The sequence below is a fragment of the Hyperolius riggenbachi genome, chromosome 7 (assembly GCF_040937935.1).
Source record: "Hyperolius riggenbachi isolate aHypRig1 chromosome 7, aHypRig1.pri, whole genome shotgun sequence".
Lineage (NCBI taxonomy): Eukaryota > Metazoa > Chordata > Amphibia > Anura > Hyperoliidae > Hyperolius > Hyperolius riggenbachi.
This window is the reverse complement of record NC_090652.1, coordinates 219,715,340-219,729,583: the sequence shown is the minus strand read 5'-3', so window position 1 is coordinate 219,729,583 and position 14,244 is coordinate 219,715,340. Positions and strand designations below refer to the sequence as shown.

Sequence of the window (14,244 nt, the reverse complement as noted above, 5' to 3'; positions counted from 1 at the left end):
AGGACGGCGGCGTGGAGCGATCCGTGCATATGGGGCTGGAGGAAGCTCCAGGTATGTATAAAACTTTTTTTCTGCGGCCTCTGGTTCCCTTTAAGTCCAAGAACAGGATTCTGGCATAGGTCCCAGCCAGGTCAACATCTGCAAGGAGTTTGTATGTTCTCCCCGTGTCTGTGTGGGTTTCCTCCGGGCACCCCGGTTTCCTCCCACATCCCAAAAACATACAGATAAGTTAATTGGCTTCCCCCTAAATTGACCCTAGACTACAATAAATACACTACACAATACATACATAGACAAACGACTATAGTAGGAATTAGATTGTGAACTGAGGGACAGTTAGTAACAAGACAATATATTCTCTGTACAGCGCTGCGGAAGATGTTGGCGCTATATAAATACTATATAATAATAATAATAATAATAGGTCCAGGTGCGGTCTATGTGTGTCTGTGGCTGCCCTTAGTGAGTGAATCCGACATCTAAAGGTGTTTATGATGACAAAGTTTTGGGTCAGACCCAAATTTCTACTTGGCTTGAGATGCAGATAATTCCATAAAGATGCATAGGTTACTGCCAATCTATGCAGCTCGAAAATGGACTAATCAAATGCTTCTTCTTCAAGATTTTATTCGTCCATTTAGATTCTGGCTATAGCTTAGAAAAAACCCTGTAAGAATAAGGATTAATTCTTTAGAATTTGATAATCTGAAGTGAAAACATACAGGACCTCAGTGAATTAACTTTTGGCCATATGCAATTCACTTTTTCTCCTGAATTACTCAACGGTAGAAGGAGGTCTTAGGGTTAGGCATCGGTAAAGTTAGGTCTTAGGGTTAGGCGTCGGTAGAGGGAGGTCTTAGAGTTAGGCATCCGTAAAGGGAGGTTAGACGTCGGTAGAGGCAGGTCTTAGGGTTAGGCATCGGTAACTGGAGGTCTTAGAGTTAGGCATCGATAGTGGGAAGTCTTAGGGTTGTGCATAAGTACAGGGAGGGTTCTATGTGAGAGTAGGGGTAGGTTAAAACATAAAATATTGGTAAAGATTACCAATATTTTACTATTAGAATTAAGTAGTGTAATATCAGCAATTTTACCGATTTTCTACTAGTGGCACCTCCCTGCGCCATTTTTTCCAAATGCCTTTTTTTACATGAATGCAAAATTATATTTCAGGAGAAAACTTAAATTGGATCAGGCCCAATGCCACTAATACTTTTAGCCATAGACCCTAAACAAGCATGAAGATCAGATGTTTCTGACATTATTGTCATTGTAAAGGTGGCCATACACTGGTCGATTTGCCATCAGATTCGACCAACAGATAGATCCCTCTCTGATCGAATATGATCAGAGAGGGATCGTATGGCCACCTTTACTGCTAACAGATTGTGAATCGATTTCAGCCTGAAACCAATCACATTCTGTGGAGCTCCCGCTGCTGCCGGTCCTTAGCAGACCAATGGGGTTCCTTCAAATCAAAAGGAACCCCATTGGTCTGCTAAGGACCAATGGGGCTCCTTGGAGCCCAAATACAAAGATGCTTTAGAGAGCTCTGAGCTATATAGCTCAGAGCTCTGTCGGGTGCAGGACGCTAAGTCCCGCCGGCTCTCGCTGCCCTCCCCGCCTCTCCCACATGTCACCTATATAGCTCCCGCCGTCCACTCCGCCCACACCTGTCACCCATATACATGCTGGCACCCATGGGTGCCAGCATGTATATACATGCTGGCACCCATGGGTGCCAGCATGTATATGGGTGACAGGTGTGGGCGGAGTGGACGGCGGGAGCCGGCGGGGACATAGCGTTAGTATATGCGGCGGCCGGCGGGTGAGCGGCGAGTGACGTTGGGTGCGGTGGAGTTACAAAGTAACAAAGTTGTTACATTGTAACAACTTTGTTACATTGTAACTGATTAGTATATTTCCGAGGATATTGCGTGGGAACTGGCTTTTAAAGGGACAGGTAAGTATTAATGGTTAATTAAGAATATTAAAGGACTTTTTTCGTGGTTATGTTTTTTGTTCAATTAAAATACTTTTTCTATGTGTTTGTGTGTTTATTTACTTTTAACTCTTAAAGGAAATGGGTAAGGGGTACAAGTACCTCTATACTCATTTCTCCTGGGAGGGGGGGTGGGCATCTGGGGGACCCCTTTTTAAAGGGGACTCCCAGATGCCACCATGAACCCCCCCTCCCCAGGAAATCGCGGCCTCCACCTCCACCGCCCATTGGAGGTGGAGAAGAGCCCCTTGTCCTTGGATTGGACAAGGCCTCGGAGGGGGAGGGGAAAGCTTGGCTGCCCCTCCCCCTCCGAGACCCCCCAATCCATGGACCATGCGGGCTGGTATAGTCAGGGTGCGGAGCCCCACGCGGCCAGTGCTCCGCATTCTGGCTATCCCAGTCTGCATGGGGGACAAGGGGTTAAAGAGGTCTGGGAGGAGGGACCCCACGTCGTTTTTTTTAAATATTTCCCACACTCAGAACGAAGTAAGTAAAACTCTTCCCACTTGGGGGAATCTATGAAAATAAAACACTATTGTTACCTGTGCAAAAAAAACTGACATTTTCCGCATTTAAAAGACATTTTTGCCCTTGAAAATTAAAAATCGATTTTCTCAAAAACTATAAGGTCTTTTTGAAAAATGTTTTTTTCCTCTTATTCCCACTGATCCCCTTAATATACCCTGTGAATTTGGTGTTCCTAAATTTCAAGCAGGCTTTGCTATTAACCGTTAAAGTCGGCGGGTTTTTAAATGTATATATTTTTCCTTTGAAACTTTAACATCGATTTTCTCAAAAACTATAAGGTCTTTTTGAAAAAAAATTTTTCTTCTTATTCCTTCTGATCTCCTTAATATATTCTCCAAATTTGAGGCTCTTAGCACTTAAGGGGGCTTTACTATTAACCCTTAAAGTCGGCGGCTTTTTTATATTATACGGGAGCGTAATATTACGCGATTACGGCAGACTGTGTAATTTCAATGGGAGTTTACTGTCTTACGCGTAATTTGTTACACGTAATAACGTAACCTACGGTCTACGCGTAATTAATTACGCGTAATACCGTAACCTTCCACGTAACGCTTACGGTGCATTTGTAGTGAATTACGATGCGTAATTACGCTAATGCCTAATTTCGGCCCAGCACTGGAATCGGCCGTATATCGGCGGGAAAATCGTTAGGTGTATGGGCCCCTTAACAGATCTGACAAGATTTGCTGCATGCTTGTTTCTGGTGTCATTCAGACACTACTGCAGCCAAATAGATCAGCAGGGCTGCCAGGTATTGTTTAATTAAAAGGACATAAATATGGCAGCCTCCATATTCTTCTCACTTCAGTTCTCCTTTAAGATTAAATAAATATGGCAACCTCCGTATTCTTTTCCACTTCAGTTTTCCTTTAAACTTTGTCAGGAGAAGCTTAGAATTGGGCCAATCAAAACCATCAGGAAATGCATGCGACTGGCCCAATATCAAGCCGTATACAAACCACATTAATGTTGCATGCAAGCTGGAGTTAGTAGCATCTTATTGATTATCTCTTATCATAGCATTAGCAAAAACACAGCGACACAGCTCAAAGAATAAATGTGCATGAACACAAAGCATCAGTCTACCATCATCATTTCTACACCCATCTTATTAAGTTAACTAACCGTTTGCCATACGCTACAAGTACATGTTGAATAGAGATTTAGATTGCAAGCTCACAAGTGCAAGGTTCACCCTTTTGTGTCTTGGAATTTGTAGTCCATTTTATTCATCATGTTGCATGTTACATGTGTCACTGTAATCACCAATTCTATATTTTGTACCAATTCTGTATTTTGTATATTGGTGCACACCATTGTCTGCAAAATTGTGTATGGTGTACCCACTAGCGTCGTGAGGCAGGTACGGGGAGTGCGACCCGCACCAGGTGGGTGCTATAATGGAGGGGGGAGTAAGCCACGGGGAGGGCAGCCCGACCTCTCCCTCCCTTCCACTGCCCGGCCGCCGTCCGTGCTCCCCCCTCCGAATACAAAGTTAGCGCAGCCAGGGAAGCGCTGTGAATGGTCACTCACCTCCCTGGTTGCAATCGCCGACGGTCTCCTCCCGGCGCTCTGCATAGACGCAGATACACACGCGGCTTCCCTGGCTATTCACAGCGCTTCCCTGGCTGCGCTAACTTTGTATTCGGAGGGGGGAGCACGGAGGGCGGCCGGGCAGTGGAAGGGAGGGAGAGGTCGGGCTGCCCTCCCCGCGGCTGACCATCATGGGGGGCAACTATCTAACCTATACTGGGGGGGGGGCAGATACCTATCTAACCTGTACACGGGGCAGCTACCTCTCTAATCTATACTGGGGGGCAGCTACCTATCTAACCTATACGGGGGGCAGCTACCTATCTACCCTATACGGGGGGCAGGTACCTATCTAATCTATACTGGGGGCAGCTACCTGTCTAACCTTTACTGGGGGCAGCTACCTATCTAACCTATACTGGGTGGCAGGTACCTATCTAATCTATACTGGGGGCAGCTACCTATCTAACCTATATGGGGGGCAGCTACCTATCTGACCTATACTGGGGGGCAGGTACCTATCTGACCTATACTGGGGGGCAGCTACCTGTCTAACCTATACTGGGGGGCAGCTACCTGTCTAACCTATACTGGGGGGGGGGGGCAGCTACCTATCTAACCTATACTGGGGGGGGGGCAGCTACCTATCTAACCTATACTGGGGGGGCAGCTACCTATCTAACCTATACAGGGGGCAGCTACTTATCTAACCTATACTGAAGGAACCTACCTATTAAACCTATACTGGGGGGAAGCTAACTATGTAATCTATACTGGGGGCACCTACCTATCTAACCTATGCTGGGGCACCTACTTATTTAATCTGTATTGGGGGCACCTACCTACCTATCTGGCTACCTATATTAGCCCCCTGACTTACTGTTACATAGTTACATTACAGTTAGCTCCACCCATGTGATGTCATGGCCACACTCACCGGTTTTGGGGGGGGGGGGGGGTGTCAGTAAATTATCCGCACCGGGTGTCAAATACCCTAGCTACGCCACTGGGTGTACCCCATGTTTGTTTCTTACTTTGTACAGTGCCATGTAATATGTTGGCACTAATAAAACCAATTGAAATATAATAGGTTTAGTTTACATACCAGAGACAGGATCCTTCTAGCAGATTCACAATGAATATTATTTACAGAAATACAGGCTCTTTTATACTAATATTCAGAAGGGGAGGAGACTTAGGTTTGTGATAGGATAGGACAAATATAACAGCATGTGTTAAACGTATTCCATATTCATATTTACATTTGTGTTATTCATATTCCATAGTCCACTATCTTTCCAAGCAATCTACCTAATGTATGCCCCAGTTTAAATGACATTCCTGTATCCAGACAAGCCACTTGTGACAATGTTATTACATCACAAGGAGTGATCACTTGATAGAGAACCATAACCTCAAAGCACATATGATGGGGGATTTAAAAGAAAATGTGCATACCTGGGGCTTCCTCCAGCCCTTTTCAGGCCTACTGTTCTCACGTTGTCACCCCTCCACCTCCTCGTTCTTCTGCAATTGGCCCCGGAAAGTCCTCCAGTCCAGTCCGGGGCGTCGCAGCATGCGTGCTCCCGCTACGCTCCCGTCGCTGGGAGCCTCCTGAGCCTGCACAGTACTACTGCGCAGGTGCAGAATGCTCCCGGCGATGGGAGCGTGGCAGGGGAGCGTGCACAGCTGGACTGCACCTGCACAACAGGCTCTGACTGGACAACTTACCGGGGCCAGTTGCAGATGAGGATGGCATGGGAACAATAATCCTGGAGAGGGCTGGAGGAAGCCCAATGTATGTATATTTTCCTTTTAATCCCCCATCTCAAGAACACTTTAAGTTTACACTATAGTTTCAATTCATAAAGTATTACCCCATGCGCTTAAAGGGAACCTTAACTGAGAGGGATATGGATGTTTCCTTTTAAACAATACTAGTTGCCTGGCAGTCCTGCTGATTTATTTGGCTGCAGTAGTGGCTGAATCACACCCCTGAAACAGACATGCAGCTAATCTAGTCTGACGTCAGTCCGAGCACCTGATCTGCATGCTTGTTGAGGGACTGTGGCTAAAAGTATTACAGACACAGAATCAGCAGGAGAGTCAGGCAACTGGTATTATTTTAAAAGGAAAAATCTGTATCCTTCTCAGTTTAGGTTCCCTTTAAGTAAGAAAGCAACATATGTTCTCAAACATTCTGTGAAATGTTTATTCACTAAGGCTGTTTGCACATGAAAAACTGAAATTACTCACTCGTGAGGTAAATTACTGAGGAAAGTTAATTTACAAACAATAGAAAGGAAAATACCTTTATAAAAGTTATTTTACAAAGAATAAAGTATGCTGTAAAACAACTGAAATTCTCAGTATTTTACCCCCAGCCTGGAGCTGTTGGTAACAACCATTTGTGATGGTATAGAGGTAAGGAAACAGAGAGCAATAGAAAAGGTGAAAACTAATCAGTAACTATTCAGGAAAATAAGTAAGGTAATAAAAACATATTTCCCTAATTTGACATATATTGTATAACACAAATTCACAATATTATTGTGGAGTAATTAAAAACAGTTAATAAGTACTATAGTTTTTTTTCAGCAGATACAAATCTCATGTTCAGTTTATGCAGCTTAGACTTGCACTTTACTTGTCAATATAACAAAAAATGCTTTCTGTATCACATCCTGCTTCCATCAACCCTTAAAATACCAAATTAAATGCTGCATGATTCCTAAAAATACCAAATAAAGTACTTTAAGTACTCCATTAGGTAAAAAAAAAACTTTTGTGAATTTTCATACAGTTTGATAATTTACTGAACTATTACCGCATGTTTAAAAATGATAGTGAATACTCGATAAAAATATGAAAATATTTTTTATTGCATGAGGTAAGCTATCCAGTTGTAAGGATTCCTCCTGTGGCGTGTTCTATCCATTGCGGGGGAGCCGCAAATGGACAGTTCTGGCTTGTCAGCCTGCATTCGGCCTCTATTCATAAAGCATTCCCGCATGCGGTAATGCTCAAAGCAGCTGACTTTACTGACCATTTAGCAAAGTGTGCATTCATAAAAGCTGTTTCCGCATGAAAAGCTACAGATCCTAAGCAGTGCGGAAAATTACCGCCTTGTGCGGAGATTATCACAACACGTCACTGAAGGTTAACCGGTTCAGCACTGCAGTGCCGAAAATCTCATGCATCCGAGCAATGTTCACCTCCCATTCATTCGCCTATAACTTTATTGCTACTTATCACAATGAATTGATCTATATCTTGTTTTTTCCGCCACGAATTAGGTTTTCTTTGGGGGTACATTTTGCTAAGAGCACTTTACTGTAAATGCATTTTAACAGGAAGAATAAGAAAAAAACTGAAAAAATTCATTATTTCTCAGTTTTTGGCCATTATAGTTTGAAATTAATATACGCTACCGTGATTAAAATGCATGTATTTTATTTGCCCATCTGTCCTGGTTATTACACCGTTCAAACGATGTCCCTATTACAATTTATGGTGCCGATATTTCATTTAGAAATAAAGGTGCATTTTTTCAATTTGTGTCCATCACTATTTATAAGCTTATAATTTTAAATACTATAATAACATATTCTCTTGACATGCATATTTAAAAAGTTCAGACCCTTGGGTAACTATTTATGTTGTTTTTTTTTTTTTAATTGTATTTTTTTTTAATAAAAAAAGTGTATGTGGGTAATTTTTGGTGTGGGAGGGAAACTGCTAATTTTAAATGTAAAATAATATTTTTTTTTTATTAAAAATGTATGTGGGTGCAGTTTATTATTTGGCCACAAGATGGCCACAGTGAAAAAAGTCCTGGATGCGAACGATCTCGCATCCAGAAACTAAAATGCTGGGGAGAAGTTTCCTGGGGGCAGAAATACCGCGCTCTCTGGAGAGAAAGCGTCGGTATTTCTGCGGGGAAGTTAGATTGGTGAATGGGAATTATATTCCCATTCACTGATCGCGGGGCTAGCGGCGGGCAGCGTCCGATCGCGCGCACGAGCAGGCGGCAGCAGCAGTGCCTATCTGGATGAGGAAGCTCGTCCAGATAGGCCGAACTGGTTAATTCATAAAGATTAGAGCAGGCGGAATGGGAACGGAGAACACCAACTGTGAGGAGATAAGCCAGCGATAACAGGCAAGATAACAGGCAAGCTAATGTGGACAGATCTCCCAGGCAGCTGCAGTGAGAGCAGAACAAAAACTGCATCCCAGAATACCAAGGCTGTGTTTTTGAACCCCTTGGGTACTGGTTTTCAGATAAATTTCACATCAGAAAGCCTGTGTGTGTAACATTGTGTGTAACATTTCTTGAAGTTTGTAACGATTGTGGAACTTTCTCCGTGATCAGCGCACAATGCGTGCGCTGACACGGCGGAAATCCTCCACAAGCGTGTAATTGCAGGCACCCAGCAAAAGGTGCTACGCACCTGTAGAGGGAAATTCCTGTCAGCAGATGGCGCTGGGGAGTGCAGAGGAACCAATCCTCTGTACCTCCACAAATGCCAGACAGGAATTGTACGAAGCGCAGAACGCAATCGCAAGAGAGGCGATTGCGAATGAGAACGAGCAAAGGGACAGGTTGTATGTGTGTGCGCCAATCCAGTCGCCACCCCGCGACCGCGCACACACAACAGCAGATATGAAATAGGAACGCGATCGCGAGAGGTGCGATCGCCAGACGTGACACAAGGCAGATCAGGACAGAATACGAGGGTAGCAAAGGCACAGCAAATAATACAATGAGAAGATGCGGAAAACAACAAACGCTAGCTAACCGCGAACACCGCACTCATTCGCAACAGTGCACGCGGTTATGCGCGGTCTCCACGTGATAAGCACAATAGAGACAAGCACGCCTAACTAACCATCGACAGACAAACATGAAACAGAGGACGCGAACGCTTGCTTAACGGTTACCTCACCAACCCTTCAGCAAGCGGTCGTAGCAGATAAGACAGACACACGAAAACAGGGACAAGCAAGAGTTAGGATCCACAGCACTAGCGAAAAGTGGCTAGTGCGATCCAGGTACAGAGTAGCAGAACAGAAGGATCCCCAGCGCTAGCGGAAAAGTAGCTAGTGCGATCCCATTAGACAGAACAGAAGGATCCCCAGCGCTAGCGAAAAGTAGCTAGCGCGATCCCAGGAGACAGAACAGAAGGATCCCCAGCGCTAGCGAAAAGTAGCTAGCGCGATCCCAGGAGACAGAACAGAAGGATCCCCAGCGCTAGCAAAAAGTAGCTAGTGCGATCCCAGGAGACAGAACAGAAGAGATAGCTGGTAGCAACCGCTGCACCAGCTATACAGAGATCAGAACCATTTCCTGTCAACCACCATAGGGACAGGACAATGGCAACAGGCAAGACAAGACAGAACAGGCAATACAGATAATACAATCCTAACTGCACTAGGGAAATCTGCCTAGCGCAGATTCAGGAATTACTCTAAGCTGATGTTCAAACAGAGAGCAAGGCTGACACCCCACCAGGAGTGTTACATAGGACGAAATCCTTATGAACAGCGAAGCATTGTGGGAAAGACATAGTACTTATAGTACACGCCTCCAATGAATGTGGCCAGGCAATTTGCATGACAACGTATGCAAATTCCTCTGCAAGCACAAGCTGCAAAACTGACAGAAGCTCTTCTTTCCAGAGTCCTGCAGCATGCAAACCTACACAATGGTCAAAAGGCTGGCTGCCTGCACAGGCAGCTGAGCAAATCATCACAAAATTCTTCTAAACTGCAGCAATTAAATAGATTGTTTAGAAAGACTGACAGATTCAGCGCAGATTCAGGGCAAGGAGAGGCAATTTAAAAAAAAATGCACATGTAATGGGATGCTGGGGCTGCCTCCTTTATACTAACTCTTTCTCTGCACAGAGAAAATGTATCAACTCAGCCAGGACCACTAGTTCAGTGCCGGAATTCCCCGACCTATTATCGCTAGTGTAAACTTTTTTATGAATTAGCACACAAAAGTCTAAAATACCAATGCGGTATTTTCCCTCCAAGATTTTTTTCCCTGCAAATGTTTTATGAATAGAGCCCAATGTCATTTGCAATTGCGCTGCAGTTCTGGGCAGCTCAGAATGCTGTCATCATTCCACCAATGGCTTACTACAGCTGAGCTGCAGCCAGATAGCCCTGGATTTCCTGCATGCATGTTCTTGTATAGTACTGCATGCATTTGTTATTATAGTCTTTCAGCTAGCAAATGGTAATCAAGCCGGCTCAAGATTGAATGATTACCATTCAGCTGTGTGGAGATTTGCATGTTTGCATCCATTGGCTGATGCCAGCATTAAAGTCTGCCTCCCCTTTTAGACCTCGCCCGTCATAGTTTCAGCTCTGTCTAAGCTGTTGCTGGGTCCTTTGATACCGTGAAATATATTCCTTCTAGTTCAGTTATCTTGTGGAGGACGGATCAAGACCAAGTTGCGCCTGGGGCAAGGTCAGGTTTTGGCGCCTAAAGGTCAGGTTTTTGCGCCTAATCTGCCATTCATTTTGCCGCCTTTTTAAGAATTCAACAAACTTTGCCTGGGGCAAGATACCCGCTTGCCCCCCCCCAGATCCGTCCCTACAGTGGAGCTACGATTATATATTTCCCACAGGGACATATATACGTACTCCTTCTAGTGCAGAGATTTTGTATTGTTTGTACTGCCTAGTTAGTTCGCTGTATTGCTCCAGTCCAGATCTAGCTAGTGTCCTTGCTTATGTTATATAGTGGTTCATCTCCAATATATACATATTCTAGTCAGCGTTTGTTATTTTCCTTGTATTCGTGTTACAGTGATATATCAGTGCGCTTATATATACGTACTCGAACTGTTGATATCCTGTGTTCAGCTAGTCAGAAAAGGGGGGGGGGGGAATCACTTGTGTGCTGTGTTGTGCAGCCCTGCAGCTTGGCCTATTTTGTGAAATTGGCCTGGTCTTTAGGGCCCGTAGTCCTTAACCTCCCTGGCGGTAAGCCCGACCTATGCTCGGGTTAGTCGCCGGAGAGGATCACGTGGACCCCGGAGGATTTTTTAAAATAAAATTTGCATGCTATGGTTAAGCTAGCACTTCGCTAGCTAACCATGCCCCCCAAGTCCCTCCGCTCTCTCCCGATCCCCCAAGATTGCCGCCATTACATGTACCCCCAGGGATCCTGCGATGGCGCAGCCTCCCAATCAGCTCCAGGCTTCGCTATGGGGAGGATTGGGACTGCGCATGACGTCATGACGTCAAGTCCAATCGTCGCCATAGTGACAAGTGAAGCTGATTGGTAAAGCTGCGGCTCTCGCGGGATCGCGGAGGGGTAAATATTGGCGGCAGCGATCGGGGATCAGAGAGTTGCGGCGAGGCTTAGCTAACCCATAAAAAACATATTTTATTTTTTAAAAATCCTCCTGCGGACGCAGCCTCTGAAACTGCGTACCGCCAGGGAGGTTAAGAGGTTAACTGCCTACTTTTTTCACAATAGTGGTCCTTTAAGTGTAAAAGGGGCCTAAATCAGTTGCTCTCAATTATAACTGAAAGAAAATGAATTTTCTAAGTAATGCCCATGTCATGTTCTTTATCTTTTTTCACAATGTACTGCTATGAAAAAATGCATACTAATGCATACTAACGCACACTAATGCATACCAACTGAGTAAGTGTAAAAGCGCCCTTAGGGTTAGGGCCCATTTACACTTAAGCATTACAATGCACTGCTATGAAAAAACGTGTATGAATGCGTACTAATGCATACTAATGCATGCCAACGCATTAAGTGTAAAAGGGCCCTTAGTGTGCTAGTATGCTTTGGTATGCGGTTTTTTCATAGCAGTACATAGCGAAAAAGCTTTACGTTAAAATGCGTATAGTGGTAACTGAGCCATAGGGAAACACGGGCATTGCTTTGAAAATCTGTTTTCTTTCAGTTATAACTGAAAGCAACTAATTAAAGGGGCACTACATTGAAATTTAGGCTATTGTGATTTCCTTAGTGGCAAGTTTCTATAAGGAACAGCAACACACATTAGATAGTGCTTTTGTTTACAAAGGTCATTTAAATAGGATAATTTATAGCCCAGATACAGATCCTGGCATCACTAATACGACAAGGGAAGGATGTAGTCTGTGTTCAGTTAGGCTAATAGATCTTTCTCCTCTCCGTCAGCTAAAGCCCCGTCCTCCTAATGCAAGTTCATTCAGCAGAAAGTACTGTGCTTTGGAATGTCTTATGCTAGGAACACACCATATAATATTGAGTTAGATAGATGGTTTGATAGATAATTTCCGTAATGTTTGATCTTATTTACCATCATTTTTCTTGTCGGTTTCTCATAGAAGTGAATGGAAATTGATAAGAAAAGATAAGAGAATCGAGCGTGAAATCGAGCAGAAAAAAGAATCAAAAATCAATCGAATGGAAAATCGACCAAAAAAACACATCGTGTGTACCTAGCATTAGGTGAACAAACAGACTGCCTGTTTATTTCCCTTTTACAGCAATAGGAGAAAGGACTTGCATTAGGAGGACTAGGCTTTGAGCGGTCCAACAGGAGAGAGCTGTTATCACTGAAAACAATGTACGTCGCTTTCATTGCCTTGGTGACGTCAGGGTCTGCATATGAGCTATAATTCCTATCCAGACAACCTTTTTAAACAACAGCACTATCTAATAAGTGTTGCTCTTCCTAATAGAAACACGCTATGCTACTAAGAAAATCCGATTAGCCTGCATTTCGCTGTACTGCCCCTGTAAATGTAAAAGGGGCCTTAGACATCGGAGGGAGGAGGGTTTTGTGTGAGAGTAGGTTTAGTAAAATATCGTTAATATAATACCAATATTTTATTATGATAATTTACACTATTTACACTTTAAAAACAAAGAATATCGGTAGATATTAACAGTATTTTTATTAACAAAAACTAGCACCCATTTTTCCTCGCTCCCCTATTTCATGCAGGCCTTAAGTTCCTGCTCCTTCCTCCTCCTCCCATGCTTGTCTGTCCTTCCTGCGCCATTGTTCTGAACATGCCTAAGCTAACACCCTTGTAATGCGCAGTTTGAAGGCATCACTCCTACTCGCAAGGAAGACGACTGTGAGTTTTCACAGGAACAGGATCACAGCCATAACTCGGAAACAATTATAGGATCACCACCATTTTATATATGGAGAACAAAATTTTCTACAGGTACCTGGGGAAATGCAACTGCACAAACAAGTGTGAAAAATAGCAGGTATTAACGCGTCTAGTGAAAAATGGCGCCGGCTAAATAATGGCGCCCCCTTCTGCCCGATATATGTTTAAAACGATATATTTATCGTTTTAAAGGTTAAAATAGTGCAAACCTTTTGAACAAAATTTATTGTTTTAAAATATTTTTTTTAATCCTGCCTGAACGATATTTATCATTTTAACCCCTGCTTTGCTGCTGTTTGGAAAATATCTGCCCACCGGCTTTAATGTTTAATAGCAAAGCCCCCTTAAAAGCTAAAAACACTGTGGGAAATAAAAACTATTTATTTCCCACACTCAGAACATTAAAAAAATAAAAATTGATACCAAATTTTTAAAAAAAACAAAGTGGGGTCCCCCCTCCCGAGCCTCTGTAACCCCTGGGATAGCCAGAATGCGGAGCCCCGGCCGACTGGGGCTTCGCACCCTGAGCTATACCAGCCCGCATGGTTCATGGTATGGGGGGGCTCTGGGGGGGAGGGGCAGCCAAGCCTTCCCCTCCCCCCCGGAGCCCTTGTCCAATCCATGGACAAGGGGCTCTTCCCCACCTCCGGTGCCCCAGGAGGAGGTGGGGGCGACGACTCCCTGGAGGGGGGTTCATCGTGGCATCTGGGAGTCCCCTTTAAGAAGGGGACCCCCAGATGCCCACCCCCCTCCCAGGAGAAATGAGTATAGGGGTACAAAGTACCCCTTACCCATTTCCACAAAGGGTTAAATGAAATAAAAACATAACCACGAGAAAAGTCCTTTAATGTTCTAAATTAACCACAAATACTTACCTGTACCTTTAAGAAAAAAATCCCACGCCAATCAGGTCCCACTACAGTATCCTCTATCTTGCGATCTTCTGATAAATCTTGATTGAAGATCTCCGCCGCCCCGACGCCACACACGCCGCCTCGGACGCACTGCTCTCAGCTTTACTAAGTATAGCTGAG

At 44.1% G+C, this 14,244-nt stretch overlaps 1 long non-coding RNA gene across 3 annotated transcripts in view; it reads right to left on the bottom strand.

Moving 5' to 3' along the window:
• LOC137525765 (uncharacterized) overlaps positions 1-14,244 on the bottom strand; it is a 64,055-nt gene that overhangs the window by 46,369 nt on the left and 3,442 nt on the right. Inside the window, exon 1 of one of the 3 annotated variants that reach the window (XR_011022998.1) lies at positions 5,169-5,193. The exons of the other annotated variants lie outside the window; for them this stretch is intronic. This is a non-coding gene — a long non-coding RNA (uncharacterized lncRNA). Of the gene's footprint in view, positions 1-5,168; positions 5,194-14,244 lie in introns of those variants that run through there. 3 annotated transcript variants of the gene reach the window in all.